A 17,055-nucleotide genomic window follows, 5' to 3' on the forward strand; every position below is an offset into this window, starting at 1 on the left:
TGAGTTTTGCACTACTTGGGGACCCTCAAGATACCTCTCTATCTGGGGAGGGGAAGCTGGGGGCGGTGAGATGTAAATCATACACATCCAAAAGGCAAGACACTTAAGAAAATACACATGGGGGAATTCCCTGGTGGTCCAGTGGTTAGGACTCGGTGCTTTCACTGCTGGGGCCCAGGTTCGATCCCTGGTCAGGGAACTAAGATCCCGCAAGCTGCACAGTGTGGCCAATAAATAAGTTAATTAATTAATTAATTAAAATGATTGGGTTTTTTTTTTTAAAGACACATGCTTATGTCACAGGATCACTTGAAGGTCTGAGCCCAACAGTTGCCAACAACACAATCCAATTCTAGGTAACTTAGGCAGAAAGGAGTTTGTTGGAAGGATGTCAGGAAGCTTAGAGAATTGATGGGTGGGACAGAATCTGAGAATTGGCAGAAACCCTCAGGAGCAGGAGGGCTGGAACCACAGCTAAGATTTCCCCACAAACAGCCTGCTGACTCTTCTGGACACTGGCGGCCACCTGAAGTCCAGACCACCTCTCCTCCTGTGTAGCCTTCAGCCTGTGCTTCGAGGGATTCCCTCCAAATGACCCAGCTCGGTGAGAACAGTATTTGATATTTTTGTTCCACACAAAATCTGATTTGATCTACAAAGTGGATCCTCCAAACACAGGAATGAGGTTCCCGTGCTGGAAAGACAAAGACACACACACACACACACATACACACACACACACAAGGTCCAGTCCATGGTCTAAGCTGGAAGGGGTCTTGAAGAGCCTCTTATCTTTCAGTTTCAGAATGGAGAAACTGAGGCACAGGCCAATGACTTGCTCAAGGTCACAGAGAGAGCTTGTGGTCAAACATGCTGAACACAGACCTCCCGACTCAGGTTTTCCAACTGAGCTGTAAAGTACTTCAGAACTCATGAGAAAGGAGAGAAATGTGAGGTATGGCACACAGGAAGCCCTCTTGACAGAGGAGGATGGAGAAAGATGGAAAGATCTTTTTTTTTTTTTTTTTTCAGGCCGCACCTTGCAGCATGCAGGATCTTATTTCCCTGACCAGGGATTGAACCTGCACCCCCTGCAGTGGAAGTGCTAAGTCTTAACCACTGGACCGCCATGGAAGTCCAGGAGAGACCTCTTAAGATGGCTAAAGCTGGGGTAGGCCATAATAAAGAAATGAAAATAATAATATGAAAGCCATAGCTTTGTTGTTGGAAATGCAGAGCCTGAGGCCTGGCTTCCATTTCGACCAGATTACCAGGTGATTCCAGAGCATATTAAAGTTTGAAAAGCAATGTCTATTCAGTGTGGGGAAAGCAATGCAAAAATAATAAAAAATAAAAATAATAGCTTCACAAGAGATAATGTTCTAGGTCATAAATTAGGAGGTGGGTTCCCGGATGATGTTTATTTTGTAATTAAGTTTTATAACATATTTCAGGGTTTTGCTCAAAAATTACCTCCTCAGTGAAGCTTTTTAAGGTCATGCTCTTTAAAATTATACCCCCTATTGCCCGCTCTGTGCTCCTTTACTTCGTTCCTACTTAATATTTTTCTGGAACACTTATAACCATGTGAGAGATGAAAATGTTAATTTTTGTTTGTATATCATCTATAGCTCTTTCTACAAGGTAAGCTCTGCGAAAGCAGCAAAGAAATCTCAGTCCCTGCTGTACCCCCGGCATCTACAACAAGGTCTGGTACCCAGCAGGTCCTTCATAAATGGTTTTGGAATAAATGTTATATGGTATGTGTTGAATGTTATATAGTACAATGTCTTTTTTCAATGGAAACAGTTATTGGGGTTGCTGTGTACCATGCTGTGTGTTGAACACTTTATGTACAGTAAGATCTCCTTGAATCCTCACACGTCCTCGTTATGCAGATGGTGAAACTGGGGTCCGAGACCCTGTTCTTTGCCCAAGCTCATAGCTAGGATGTGGCAGAAGCGGGATTTGAACTCAGCAAAGACAAGAGCCTGGAGTAATCTGGAGGTGGACTGGGGACAAGGCTGGGCTCAAGAAGCTGTGGAACTGAGGTGAGGTCCTGGAGGGGGGAAACACTCTCCTAACGCAGAGCTCTGTTGTTTAAGAGCTGGGGTTGGCCAGGCGAGCTCAGGTATTTACCTGGGGACTCTGAAGCCACTCGGAGGAGGCAGGCGGTGGCAGGCAGTGGCGTGGGGACTCCTGCCATTGTCAGCACAGCCTGGGGCTTGTCATGATGCGCTCAGAGTACAACGTGCTGTGTAATGCTGAGAAGGCAGCTCAGAGCCTCACAGCCTCATCTCCTGCAGTCCATCTAGAGGCTTAGAGGCCCGGAGAGGGCAAGCTATTTGCAGAAGGATACACAGCCAATAAGCCATTGAGGGGAGGCATCAAAATCTGAGTCCCAATGCTGCAAGGCCTCTCCATACCCCAAGCAGCTCACACTGGGGAGCGAGTGACTCTGCTACAGGCTCCACAGTTGCTGCTGCTTCTGCTTTGCTCCCAATAACAGGGTTTTAAAAAAATTTTATTTATTTATTTATTTATTTATTTATGGCTGCATTGGGTCTTCGTTGCTGCGAGCAGGCTTTCTCTAGTTGCGGAGAGCGGGGGCTACTCTTCGTTGCGGTGCGCGGGCTTCTCATTGCGGTGGCTTCTCTTGTTGTGGAGCACAGGCTTAGTTGCTCCGTGGCATGTGGGATCTTCCCTGACCAGGGCTCGAACCCATGCCCCTTGCCTTGGCAGGCAGATTCTTAACCACTGTGCCACCAGGGAAGTCCCTTTTTCTATTTCTTTACTCTTGTATCTATAGGAGATGATGGATGTTCACTGTACTTATTGTGGTCATCATTTCATGATATATGTAAGTCAAATCATTGTGCTGTACACCTTAAACTTGTACAGTGCTGTGTGTCAATTATATCTCAAGAAAACTGGAAGGAGAAACTTAAGGGTATTAATTCTATTCATGAGGGCTCTACCTCCCAAAGACCCCCCCCATCTCCTAACATCATCCTATTGGATGTTAGGATTTCCAACATGTGCATTTGAGGGGCTCACAAACATACAGATTATAGCACCATTCATCACACAAAAGGATAGGATTCCCCCCCAAAAAACCCCAAAACCATTATGTAAGAATGTAAACTGCAAAATAGATTTGTTTATTCATTCTGCAAATACACCTGGTGTGTGACAATCTTAACAGTTGATGGGCTAACTACGCGCCAGGCTCAGTTTTAAGTGCTTTACAGCTGTTAAAAATTAGTCCTGAAAAAACAATTATTTAGCTGGGTTCTGTTATGCCTTAGTCCGTTTGGCCTTCCATAACAACATAACCATTGACTGAGTGACTTAAACAACAGGAATTTTATTTCTCACAGTTCTGGAGGCTGGGAGTCCAAGATCAAGGTGTCAACAAGGTAGATTTCATTCTGAGATCTCTATTCTTGGCTTAGAGGTGGCTGCCTTCTTACTGTGTGCCCACAGGACCTCTTTGTGCTCTGGGAGACAGAGAAGGTGAGCTCTCAGTTGTCTCTCCTTTTAAGGTCACTAATCCTATTGGATCAGAGCCCCACCCTCATGACCTTGTTTAACCTTAATTATTTCCATAAAGGCCCTATCTCCAAATACCATCCATTGGGGGTTAGGGCTTCAACAAGTGAATTTGGTGGTAGTTGGGGGGGGGGCACAAACATTCGGCCCATAGCAGTTCCCATCCGCATTTTACAGATGAGAAAAATAAAGCAACGCTCCTGAGCTGACAGTCTGGTGAGAGAGACTGATATCAAATGACAAATTTCTATCATCTCTGTGGAGGAAAAGCTTGAGGAGTTATGCAAGCCTAGGGAAGTGGAACCCTGTCTAAGTTTGGGGAGTCAGAGAAAGGGACTTTCCTGAGGAAGTGCTGGTGAGCAAAGGAAGGGGGTGGGGCGGTGGAGTGGAAGGCAGAGTGGAAAACCCAGAGGCAGACAGGAGCAAGGCACCTTCTAGAAACCAAAGAACTGTGGACATGATGCAGAAAGCCAATGGAGGACCCAACAGAGGACAGTGGTTGAATTGGGGTTGTATTTTGAAGACAGGTGACTTAGGGGGACAGGGAAGAGCAGGGAATGGCCCTGTATGAGTCCCTGCTTCACTCAAACTGTTATTGGGAGACTTCCCTGGTGGCGCAGTGGTTAAGAATCCACCTGCCAATGCAGGGGACACGGGTTCGGACCCTGGTCCAGGAAGATCCCACATACCATGGAACAACTAAGCCTGTGCGCCACAACTACTGAGCCTGCACTCTAGAGCCCGCGAGTCACAACTACTGAGCCCACGTGCCACAACTACTGAAGCCCACGCGCCTAGAGCCTGTGCTCCGCAACAAGAGAAGCCACCACAATGAGAAGCCTGCACACCGCAATGAAGAGTAGCCCCTGCTCGCCGCAACTAGAGAAAGCCCGCACGCAGCAATGAAGATCCATCGCAGCCAAAAATAAATAAATAAAATAAAAATAAATAAATTAAAAAAAAAAGAAATAGAAAAAAAATTTTTTTCTTGTGATGAGAACTCTTAGGACGTACTCTCTTAACAACTTTCATATGTAACATACAGCAGTGTTAATCATATTTATTGTATTGTACATTATATCCCTAGTACTTATTTATCTTATAACTGAGGTTTGTACCTCTTTTTTTTTTTTTTTTTTTTTTGGCCATGCCCTGCGGCTTGAGGGATCCTAGTTCCGCCACCAGGGTTCTGGGTCCTCAGCCCTGAAAGCGTGGAGTCCTAACCACTGAACCGCCAGGGAATTCCCTGAGGTTTGTACCTTATAACTGCCTTCATCCAACTCCTCCTCTCCCTACCCCCACCTCTGATAACCACAAATATGATCTCTTTTTCTATGAGTTTGTTTTTGCAGTATAATTGATCTACAACACTATGTTAGTTCCTGTTACACAACATAGTGATTCAATGTTTCTACACATTTAAAAATGATTACAACGCTAAGTCTGGGTACCTGGCACCATATAAAGATATTGCATAATTACTGACCATATATAATAGTTTCCTTAAAGTGAACTTACCTGCATTATATCCTAGGATAGTCACAGATGAACTCCTTATAAAGGGAGTTTATTTTAAAAAAAAAAAAATTGGAGTTGTAACAGGCAGTGCGTTTTCAACTCTTTTTTTCCTGGAACGTCCACCAGAGGGCTTCTTGAGCTCTTTCTCCTTCCGAAATATCCTCAGCCCCTGAGGTGACCACCATGGGAAGGAAGAGAGTGGAGTTTTATCCACAGGAGTAAACAAAGCTAATACAATCATAGTTGTAGCTGGGTGGGGAAAAAAACTCAAGCTGGGGTGAGACGCAGCAAGGGGGTGTCTTAGTTTCACTGGCCCTGGGTGGGAGTCTTGGTGACTTCTCTGAACATCAGTTTCCTCGTCTAGAAGTGGAGATAATCCTCTCGAGCATACAGCGTTGTCGGGAGGACCAAATATTGATAAAAGCATTTTGTAAGATGTCACCTGTTGCTATCGAATCACTAAATTTCATGGACCTACTTGACCTGAGGTATCTTGTCTTAGGGATAGTGCAGGGACCGCCCCCCAACCCCAAACTTGCCCAGTTCAGCCCACCAATGTCTGTTGCTTAACACTTAGAACTTGGATGCATTTGGACTGGACATAAATTATTTTTGCCATGGTCTCTGCCATATATGCTTGTCTCACTCTTGCTTTAATTCACCTGCCTGGCCCCTAAAGTTCTCTGAGCTTGCAACTTCTGGTCTAAATAGAGAATTCTGTGTCGGTCAGATGATACCTGGAATGCTGCATTAATAATTCCAATCACTGCTATTTATTGAGCCAGGAACCAGGCTTTCTGCGTAATATATGTAAAACAAATATACCCAGGGCTTCTGGTGGCCTTGTCTCTGAATGGTGACTTGTCAGAAAAATGGAAGTAATTAAAATCTTTTCCCAATCTCTCAAAGAATGCAAAGGGGTGAGTACATTTTAACAAAAGCTTTGCTGTAGTATAATTGACATACAATAAGCTGCACATATTTAAAGTGTATAATTTGACAAGTTTTGACATAAGTATACACCTGTGAAACCATCAGCACAATCAAGATAATGAATATACCTGTAACATCCAAAAGTTTCCTCCCGTGCTTTGTAATCCTTTCCTCCTGCCTCTGCCACCTTCCCTCCATACCCGATAACCACTAGATTGTCTTCTATCACTGTGGATTACCTTGCATTTTCTAGACTTTTTTTTTTTTTTTTTTTTTTTGCGGTAGGCGGGCCTGTCACTGTTGTGGCCTCTCCCCTTGCAGAGCACAGGCTCCGGACACGCAGGCCCAGCAGCCATGGCTCACGGGCCCAGCCGCTCCGCGGCATGTGGGATCTTCCCAGACCGGGGCACGAACCCGTGTCCCCTGCATCGGCAGGCGGACTCTCAACCACTGCGCCACCAGGGAAGCCCTAGACTTTTATCTAAGTGAAATCACACGGTATGTTCTCTCTCTCTTTTTTTTTTTTCTTGCCGCGCTGTGCAGCATGCAGGATCTTAATTCCCCAATCAGGGATCGAACCCGTGGCCCCTGCATTGGGTTCGATCCCTGGTCGGGGAACTAAGATCCTGCATGCCCCACGGCCAAAAAAAGAAAGAAAGAAAGAAAAGAAACTACAAACTCCGAAGTATTTGCAACACTTTACATTTCTTGTGTGTGTGTGTATGTGTGTGTGTGTTTGGCTGCGCAGGGTCCCTGGCAGTGGAAGCACAGATTCCTAACTACCGGACACCAGGGAATTCCCCCACTTTTACATTTCTAACAGCAGGGCCTGAGAGTTCCACTTGCTTCACATCCTCACCAGGGCTTGATTAGGTCAGTCTTTTTCATTGTAGCCATTCTCATAGGTGTGGTTTTGGAGGGAGCTCATTTTCAATGCAGAGTAAGACTTCTCCAAAACACTCCTTCCCCTACAGAGGTCTCCCTGGGAAAGGCAGTCCCTTGGACCCATACTCAGATCTCAAACTCCATGACCACTTTTCTCCCAGGCTCTAACCCGTGGCTGGGATCTTGCAAAACAAAGGGAAGTTATCATGGAGCTGAGTTGGCAAGAATCCTCTCCCCTTAGAGGGTGGGGAGGGAAACAGTATGAATAATCAATCACACCTAGATAAAAATAAGTTAGCTCATCTGATCCTCATATTAACCCAAGAGATTATAAAGATCCTTAATCAAATTGTAGAGATGAGGAAACAGGCTCAGAGAGAAAATGACCTGCCCGAGGTCACATGGCCACATCCTGGATTTGCATCCTAGCACACCTGATTCTAAAACTTGTGTTTGCTCTCCTCTCCTGCAGAATCCTCCGTTCTGGATGCCACAATCTGAGAAGATCTCCTCTAGGTTCCAGGAGTTAACACTGGGCAAGTGGACTGTCTGAAATGTGTCAGCTGAGGAGTGGACAAGGGAATTAGGGCCATTTAGCCAGGAAGAGAGAATTCTCAGCAGTGGCATGAAATAGTCTTCAGACACTTGAATAATTGTACTCGACCCAGAATAGACCATCTGTAACACTCACCTCCTTTAGGTGATAAAAATATTTTCAATATTAATCATGTAACAATCAATCATCATCATCATTTTCTTGATTCATTCTTTCATTTTAAAACCATTAACAATTAGGAAGTAGGTATATATTTCAATTTTAAAGATATTATTGAAATTCAGTAAAATATTTCATGCATGAACCACAATTAGCATTGACCGACCAAAAGTATGACACTTTGTCACTTACATGCTGTTTCACTGTTTTAAATTTTAAACACAAATGAAAACTCCAAGTGGCCATATAGATTGACAGAACTGAAGTAGGCTAGGTTCTGTTTCTTCATCTTTACAATCACTGTATTATTATTTTTTTTAATCTACTGTTTAAATGAGGAATATGAAGTACCATAGGGGTTGGAGTCATAAACCAGGTCCAGTGATTTCATATTATTATAAACTTACTTTTGAAACCAAGATAATTGAGACCAGCTGTGTCAGGGACCAGCTGTATAACTGGGAATTCTCTGAATTAACTTCTTACATGGAGACTACAATGTTTATTAAAGAGGAGTTATTCAAAAGTGCTCGTTTTTAATTTGTATTATTTGTGTTATATTTTAACTTCTATCATTATATCATCTTTTTTTTTTTTTTTTTTTGCGGTACGCGGGCCTCTCACTGTTGTGGCCTCTCCCGTTGCGGAGCACAGGCTCCGGACGCACAGGCTCAGCGGCCATGGCTCACGGGCCCAGCCGCTCCGCGGCATGTGGGATCTTCCCGGACCGGGGCACAAACCCGCGTCCCCCGCATCGGCAGGCGGACTCTCAACCACTGCACCACCAGGGAAGCCCTATATCATCTTTTTTTTCTTCTTTCTTTCTTTCTTGCCACGCGGCTTGTGAGATCTTAGTTCCCCGACCAGGGATTGGACCCCGGCCCTCGGCAGTGAGATTGTGGAGTCCTAATCACTGGACCACCAGGGAATTCCCTATATCATCATTTCTATTATTAAAACTCAACAGCAACCACAGAAATTGTTTAGAACCCAAGCCAACTCAGGGGAGAGAGTCTTGTCACTGACATTGTTTAGAATTGCTATTGAATTTTCTTTTGCTTTTATTATTTTTCCCCAGTTTTATTGAGAAATAATTAGAATTGCTATTGCATTTTGATCTTTAAAATTGCCATTACACTTTCACAATAAAGGACTTTTAGCCTGTTTTATTGCTGTTTTAAAATTCTCTACACAAAATGTTCCCCTTTGCTGCCTGACCGCTCCCACTGCCCCGCCATTGTTACATCACACGGACATCTCACATGGAGTGGGTGGCTGTGTGTAGCCATGTAGCAGCGACTTCTCTGAACCTCAGTTTCCTCATCACTAAAATGAGAATTTAATAATATCCCTTCTAGAGGACAGCAGAGAGGTCAAATGACGTAATATGCATGTAGATTTTTGGGGTTTTTTCCTGTCCATTGGGCTTTTCCTTTTCCTCTGGGGTGGGGGGGGTGGTCTTAAGAGGAGACTTTAGTCTTGCTATCTCCTTACTGCAGATGAGGACTCCTGGGTCCACTTGGTCCCTGTCATCACACTGTCGACAGCGGGAGCTGCACTGCCCACTGAAGAGGGTATTCTTCCCATCCCCCACCCTCAGCCCTCCTCACCTACCTTCGTCCAAAGTCATCCTCACGCACAGACCTTGAGAGCAGTTTAAGAAGACCTTTACCTAAGGCAGGGGTTCGTGCATCAGAATCCCCGGAGAGCTTGTGAAAATCCAGCCCGCTGGGTCCCACCCCTAGTGTTTGTGATCCAGCACGTGTGAGATGAGGCTGAAGGACCTGCATTTCTAACAAGTTCCCAGGTGACGCTGATGCTGCTGGTCCTGGAACCACACTGAGAACAGCTGGCCTAACTTAACCACGGCAATTCCAAGCAATTCCATCTCCATCTCGCTTTGCTAGTGAGTGATTCAGAGTGGGCCTGAACTGGTGGACCAATGAGATGCAAGGAGGGGCGTGGTCTGAGCTAATGGGCGTGAGCAGTTCCTCCCTCTCCTCCCCGCCCACCCTCCGCAAAACCAAGATGCCTCACTGAGTGGTGGCAGCCACTTTGCGACCATCAGGGGAGTTGGCCTTCAGGGAAGCTGATGCTGTAGACTGCTGAGAGGGAGTATGGAGAGAACCTGGGATCCTAATGTTATCTCAAGCCCACCCAACTTTGTGATGATGATGATGATGATGATGATGATGATTGGAATCTGCGAACATCACTTAAGTTTTCTGAAATCAAATTATTCCTGACCCAAGACTTCCACGTGTTAGGGGGGTGGTATTTAGGCTTAGTTGTAACTCAGGGCTTCCTATTTCTTGTCTTGTACAGGGGTGGTAGGATTCCTATCCAGGCAAAAAGGTTTGGGGGAAGCCTTCTGGACTTTGGTCTACACTGGTTACCATGATGTGTTCTCTGATCAAGCCTGTGGATCCCCTGAAGGCTGCTAACATCACTATTTCTGTGCCAAGTGTTGGCACAGGGGTCTTTGTTCAGACTGGCTACTCGTATTTCAGATCCAGTCTCCCCAGATGCTCAGGAACCCCAAACCTGTCTCCAGTCCTGGGGTATCTCCCACTGCTTCAGCCTCTAACCCTCCAGCTGTTCTTCTAAGCCCCTGCCCCCACCCCCTAGGTCCTGTGGAATCTCCTTTCAATAAGCCTTTAGAACCACTGTTGTCCTCTCTTCTCTGTGGGTGGGTGTTACCCTGGAGTTGTGCAAAATGGCAGCCCTGTGATGCTCCCTTCCTCTCTGAACTGCCTACTTCTGTCTCTGACCTTTTCACTATTCGTGAAACATCACCCTTCTCTGTAAAAATGTCGAAGTCCCCATGAAGCCCCTTTTTGTAAATTGCTAAGTACACAGTTCTCGGAGTCTGCTGACTGTTAAAAGTCTTTCTTCTCTGAGTTTCTGCTGACGCGCAGAGGGGGACAGAGGGACTTTGGTCTCATTGTTTGTTGACTCCTCTGGGGGCAGGTGTGGGGAGGATGGTGTGGGCTGGAAGAGAGGGGGTTTCCATTGCCAGGTAGTGGCTGGTTCTCTCTCAATGTATTTAAAATCAAACACGTCTCAAACCACAAAGATTAATTTCCTTTTGAAAACATCCCTCCCCCTATCTTTTACATGGAACACTCATATTCTTCCTGGTACAGATTTTGATTCAATTTCATGAGAACCAGTAATCCTGACCTTATTATGCTAAGGGAATATTACCCCTCCCTCTCTGCTGGGTCACAAAGACTTCTCACATCAATGGCTCACAGTGAAGGGGCCATGTCCAAGAGGCTTTGTGTGTGTGTGTGTGTGTGTGTGTGTGTGTGTGTGTCTTCCTGGCTACAAGAGGGCAATCTTTTTTTTTTTTTTTTTTTGCGGTACGCGGGCCTCTCACTGTTGTGGCCTCTCCCGTTGCGGAGCACAGGCTCCGGACGTGCAGGCCCAGTGGCCATGGCTCACGGGCCCAGCCGCTCCGCGGCATGTGGGATCTTCCCGGACCGGGGCACGAACTTGTGTCCCCTGCATCGGCAGGCGGACTCTCAACCACTGCACCACCAGGGAAGCCCAAGAGGGCAATCTTGTTTGACCAGACCACACTTATTAAGTGCTCAGCACTGGGTCTGCCACATAGTAAGTGCTCAATGAGATGCTATTGTTATCATTTGTAGCCAGTTACATTCTAATGTACATTCTTCCCATTTTTTCTTTAGTAGAACCCTGCTCTCATTGCCTAGAATAAAGACACTTCCCAGCCTCTCTCAAACCTAGGCAAGGCCATGTGACTGCATTTAGTTCAATGAACCGTAGGTAGAAGTATTGCATGAGACTTTTTTTGGCCGCGCTGTGCAGCTTGTGGGATCTTAGTTCCCCGACCAGGGATCGAACACAGGCCACAGCAGTGAAAGCGCCGATTCCTAACCATTGGATCACCAGGGAATTCCCTGCATGAGTCTTTTAGAAGCCTCAGCCTTTAATTCAGTTCTGACACTAACCCCCCGGGGTTCACGCAGACCCAACAGGTTAGGGGTTTCATATCACAAGATGGTCCCCACCTCAGACGCCAGTCACAAGTATTGGGTTCACAGGTACTGGGGCATCGATGCTTCTGTGCAATTTGGCTACAAATCAGGGTCTCCCCTGACCCCCTCCTCACATTGGATCATCTGCTATAACAGCTCACAGAACTCAGGGAAACACTTTACATACTATTACTGGTTTATTGTTGTTGTCGTTATTTTTGGCTGCATCTCGCGGCATGCAGGATCTTAGTTCCCTGACTAGGGATCGAACCCGCTCCCTCTGCAACAGAAGTGAGGAGTCTTAACCACTGGATTGCCAGGGAAGTCCCAGTTACCAGTTTATTATAAAGGATATTATAAAGGACACAAATGACCAGCCAGAGGAAGGGGTACATAGGTGAGCTCCAGAAGAGTTCCATGTGCAGGAGTTTCTATCCCCGTGGAGCAGGGGTGTACCACCCTCCGGGCTCATGAATATATTCCCAAGTGCAAGGAATGCCAACCCTTTCATTTAGGATTTTCATGGAGATTTCATTACATAGGCATGATTGATTAAATCGCTGGAAATGGGTGATTAACTCAACCTCTAGCCCCTCTACCCTCCCCAGAGGTCGGAGTGGGCGTGGGGCTGAAATTTCTAACCCTCTAATCATGCCTCAGTCTTTCTGGCTCTGGTGAGGACTCCTTGCAGCCCCCAGTCATCAATCGCCTCCTTAACATACAGAAAGACGCTCTTAATCACTCTGGGGGTTCAAAGGTCTTAGGAGCTCTATGTCAGGAATGGGGACTAAGATCAAATGGTATAACAAAAGATGCTCTGCTCACCCCATCACTCAACTTTACAAGGGTTTAGGAGTTCTATGAAGACCAAATATATATTTCTTATTACATCCCCATATCTCCATAACTATGCCTACTGCTCAGTGGCCTGGTCTGCTCCACAGAGGTGCTCTCTGCCCGTCTCCACCCTGCTCTGTGCCCGCAGAGTCTCCCCCCCCACCCCCCGTCAGCAAGTGGAAAGGCCAGCAGGAGACTGGAGGTTTGGACTGGAGCGAGGCAGAGGTGGAGGTATGTATTGCCCTTCCCCGCCTCCAGGCTTTGAGTCACCTGTCCTCCCAGGGCAGCCCTTTTCATGGCACTGGTGGCCATCCCAGCCCTCACCCAGCCAGGCCCAGGCCTGCCAACAGTTCCCCACTGTTACTGGCCCCAGCCCCACCTCGGACACTCCATCCTTTGTGTCTCCCAACATCTGCTCCCACTTTGGTAAAGAGCCCCGGCAGGAAAGCCTGGCTGCATCATTTCATTTGAGAGAGTGCCAGCTGTATCCTGCCAGGACCCTGACCAACTCGCTCAGGTGTAAAAATGAAGCTGCACAAAAGCGAAGCCTTCGTCCCACCCTGTCCTCCAGGCTCTGGTTTCCCCTCCCCAGAAAGTGTTCCCAGGCTCCTTTGCATCTCTCCATCCAGAAACATGATTGCCTGGTTTCTGTTAGTTTGTTTGGGATTATCAATAACTTGTGAGTCAAGCCAGGAACGTGAGTGGACATGACCCCAATGCCAGGTACCGAGGACACTAGTTCAGCTTTATTTCCCTCTTGTCCCTTTGTATCCTCACAAAAGCCTTGTTTCCAGTGGGCGGTGTCCAGAAGCCACAGCTTTCTGGAATTACCCATGTCCTATGTTGAGGCTGCAACTGACTGACACTAGTCCAGACGTGAGTCGGAAGTCCGCCAACGGGAACCAGCTTTAGCAAGACCAAGCACTTCCTGGTCCCATGAATTCAGATGTGTGTAAGCCAATCTGAGAAAAGTTGTAGGACTGGGAATCCCAGCCGGCAGCCTGCACCTGCATTTGGCCCCTCAGCTAATTTTTGGACTCACTCATCTGGGTGGTCTACTTTTCCCCAAAGAAGCCAAGGGGCAATTTTCATGATTCCTAAAAGATGTTGTCGGGACTTCCCTGGTGGTCCAGTGGTTAAGACTCTGCCCTTCAAATGCAGGGGTCGCAGGTTCGACCCCTGGTCGGGGAACTAAGATCCCGTGTGCCGCGTGGCACGGCCAAAAACAACAACAACAAAAACAAACAAAAAAACCAAAGGTGTTATAGTTTTGTTCCCATAGGGCTAGTTCATCCTGGGGCTTGGAGCCAGGCTTCTTGGGTTCAACTTCCAGTTCTGCCACTTCCTAGCTGGGAGACAATGGGCAAGTTGCTTAACCTCTCTGTGCCTCAGTTTCCTCATCTGTGAAATGGGGAGAATAACAGACCTTTCCTCATAGGGTTGCTGCAAGGGTTAAAGGAGCAAATAAATGTAAAGCACTTATGCAGAGCTTGGCAGGTAGTAGGTGCTCAAAAACTAGCTATTTTCACTAGGATGAAAACTCACATTTATCCAAATGCCTGCTTGCTGTATAAATACAACTGCAGTTTATCTCACTGAATTCTCACAACAACCCATTCAGGCCCACATTGTCCCTACTTTACAAATGAGGAAACAGGTTTAAAGTGGTTATGGGACTTGTTCAGAGTCAACAGCAAAGCTTGTAATAGTTTGCCCTCTAGGCAGCACCATCATCTAGCCCTGGGGCTGAAGTGTGACATCCTGGCTAAAGAATTTGTTTGCTCACTTTCATTCATACCCTTGTAAGTCTCTCTGGGCTTTTTGCTTGTCGAAACCACAAAACCACATTATTTCTCCTGTAAACACCTGGAGGGCTGTGTGAGACAGAGTTTCTGCAACTTGCTTGATCCTGAGAAAATTGCCTGAGGTGTTTGTTCAAAGGAGGGATTCTCTGGTATCTCTGCGAACAAGGCAGATTCAGAAACAATGGGGGTGGGGCCTTGGATTTCGTTTTTTTTTTTTTTTTTTTTTTTTTGGTGTTGTTTGTTTGTTTGCCCTGGTGACCCGGAGTTCTAAAGATAAGTCAGATTTGGAAACTTTTGCTGTGTGGAATTAGAGCGCCCTCTGCTGTCGATGAAAAGGATGACAACAAAACGGACGGAGGCACTCCTAGGCTGTCTGGTCCCTTCCTCCTTCAGGTGTTTTTCCAGCCTCGAGTCTTTGTTCTACCCTTCGGGGTCACTATGTGCCCAGATCAGAGCTGGGCAGGGGCAAGGGGAGTAAAAGGAAGGCCAAGGTTCTCCCTGATCTCACAGAATTTACAATCTAATTGAACTGACAAGACATCTTCAGGAAATCATGAGAAATGCATTCAGAAACACTGGATGGGGCTCCATCCGGCAACTATTTCCTGAGCATGAGCTGTGTCTGGAGCTCCACTAGCATAGGTAATAGCACTTGGGAGCCCTGGGCGCCCAGGAATAGACCTACCATGGTTCTTGCCATCTGTGGCTCACAGCCAGGTGGGGGTCCAGGGACAAACACCTGAGATGGGGGACAGAACTCTGGGCATCATGATAGCCTGGGGAATCTGGCTCACTGGGGTGGGGAGAGGAGGTACCATTCAAATAAAAATAACTTTATTGCTTTTCTATCTTATATCTATGAAAGTAAATATTCATGTTAAACTATTCAAATAATACAGACAAGGATAATCAAGAAAGTAAAAATCACCTGAAATCTTACCACCTAGCAATAACTGCAAATATACCTTTGAAGACCATCTTTCCACATGGCTCACTGTGGTTTATATTGATACACGTATACACACCCAGTCACTTCATTATACATGCAATATTTTATTGAGGTTTCTTTTCTTTCTTTCTTTTTTTTTAAGCTTGGGAAGGTCCATTTTTAGTTTTTTAAAAAAATATATTTATTTATTTATTTAGGCTGCACCAAGTCTTAGTTGTGGTATGTGGGATCTTTAGTTGTGCCATGTGGACTTCTTAGTTGCAGCATGCATGAGGGATCTATTTCCCCGACCAGGGATCGAACCTGGGCCCCCTGCATTGGGAGCATGGAGTCTTACCCACTGGACCACCGGGGAAGTCCCCTTTTCTTTCTTTTTTATTAATATCTTTACTGAAATATAATACATATACCATATAATTCACCCATTTAAAGTGTCAGTTCAGTGGTTTTAGTATATTACCAGAGTTGTGCATCATAAATTATTTTTTCCCAATTTTATTGAGATATAGTTGACTTATAACATCGTATTAGTTTAAGGTGTACAACATGATGATTTGATATACGTCCATATATACTGCGAAATGATTACCACAATAAGTTTAGTTAATATCTATTACCTCATAGAGTTACAATTTTTTTTGAGGTTTCTTTTCTTTATTTCTCTTCCTCTCCTCCTGCTATTGTTTTTGTTTTTCTTTATGCATACCTCTCTGCCAAAGAGAACTGATGTTGACAGCTTGGAGTATGTCCTTTCACATCTTTCTCAGACACATACATACAACCACACTTATTGTTGATTTGCAGAGAACACTATTCAGTTCTCTGCCCTTTGATGCAAAGAGTGTGCACACTTTGGGCTTCACCCCAGACCTACTAAAGGAACCCATTGAGTGTGGAGCCAGGAATCTGAGTTTCTAATCCTCAACCCAAGGCTTTCTGTTGCTGCTGGTCCTGCTCCAGTGAGTTAAGGAAGGCTGGCTAGTGAAGGTTCATGTTGCTGTGGGAAGGAGAAGGGATCAGGAGGAGACCCAGGAGGATCTTGAGGATCTTGAGGTTCACAGGTGAGGGTCTCCAGGAAAACAGCTTGTACAAAAGTCATAGATGGGAGACAGTTTCAGGTATGCTCTGGAGATGGCAAATAGTGTGACTGAATAGAGAGTAGGCGGGGCTTAAGAGTCAAATAAAGTGGGTGGCAGGGACTCTTATGTGGAGAACTTTTGCAAACAAAGAAAACTCAGCCTGGGTAATGGGAGTGGAACTGCTGCTTTAGTAATCAGGTAATGATTATTCAGTAGTGGGGAGTGCTTACAATGTGCCACGCACAGTGCTTTCTGTGTATTACTTCATTAATCCTCCTAACAACTCACAAGGCAGATAGTATTTTCATTATCATTGTACAGAAGAGCAAACTGAGGCACAGAGAGGTTAAGCAAGTTGCCCAAGGTCACAAAGCTGGTAAATGTCAGAGCCAGGCTCAAACCCAGGCAGTCTGGCTTTTAATCACTCTTTTATTCCCTCAGCACCTCAGTCTCCTCATCTGTAAAACCAACACAAAAGTGACAAGTCCAATGAGCAGAGCTACGCTTAACCAGAACAACAAAACAACGATGACAACAAAATAATAGTAACAAGTGTTTAGTGAGAGTGAACTGCCTCACAGAAAGAGGTAGTGTGGAATAGTGGTCAAGGGCTTGGATTCTGGCATCAGGGAGATCGGGGTTCAAATCCTAGCTCTGCCAAGCACTAGCTGGGCAGGTTACATAGCCTCCTAGAGCCTCAGTTTCCTCATCTGTAAAATGGGGATAAAAGTACCTACCTCATGAGGCTGTTGAGATGTTAAATGAGAAAAAGCAT

This window comes from Mesoplodon bidens, assembly GCF_964165515.1.
Source record: "Mesoplodon bidens genome assembly, chromosome: 13".
Lineage (NCBI taxonomy): Eukaryota > Metazoa > Chordata > Mammalia > Artiodactyla > Ziphiidae > Mesoplodon > Mesoplodon bidens.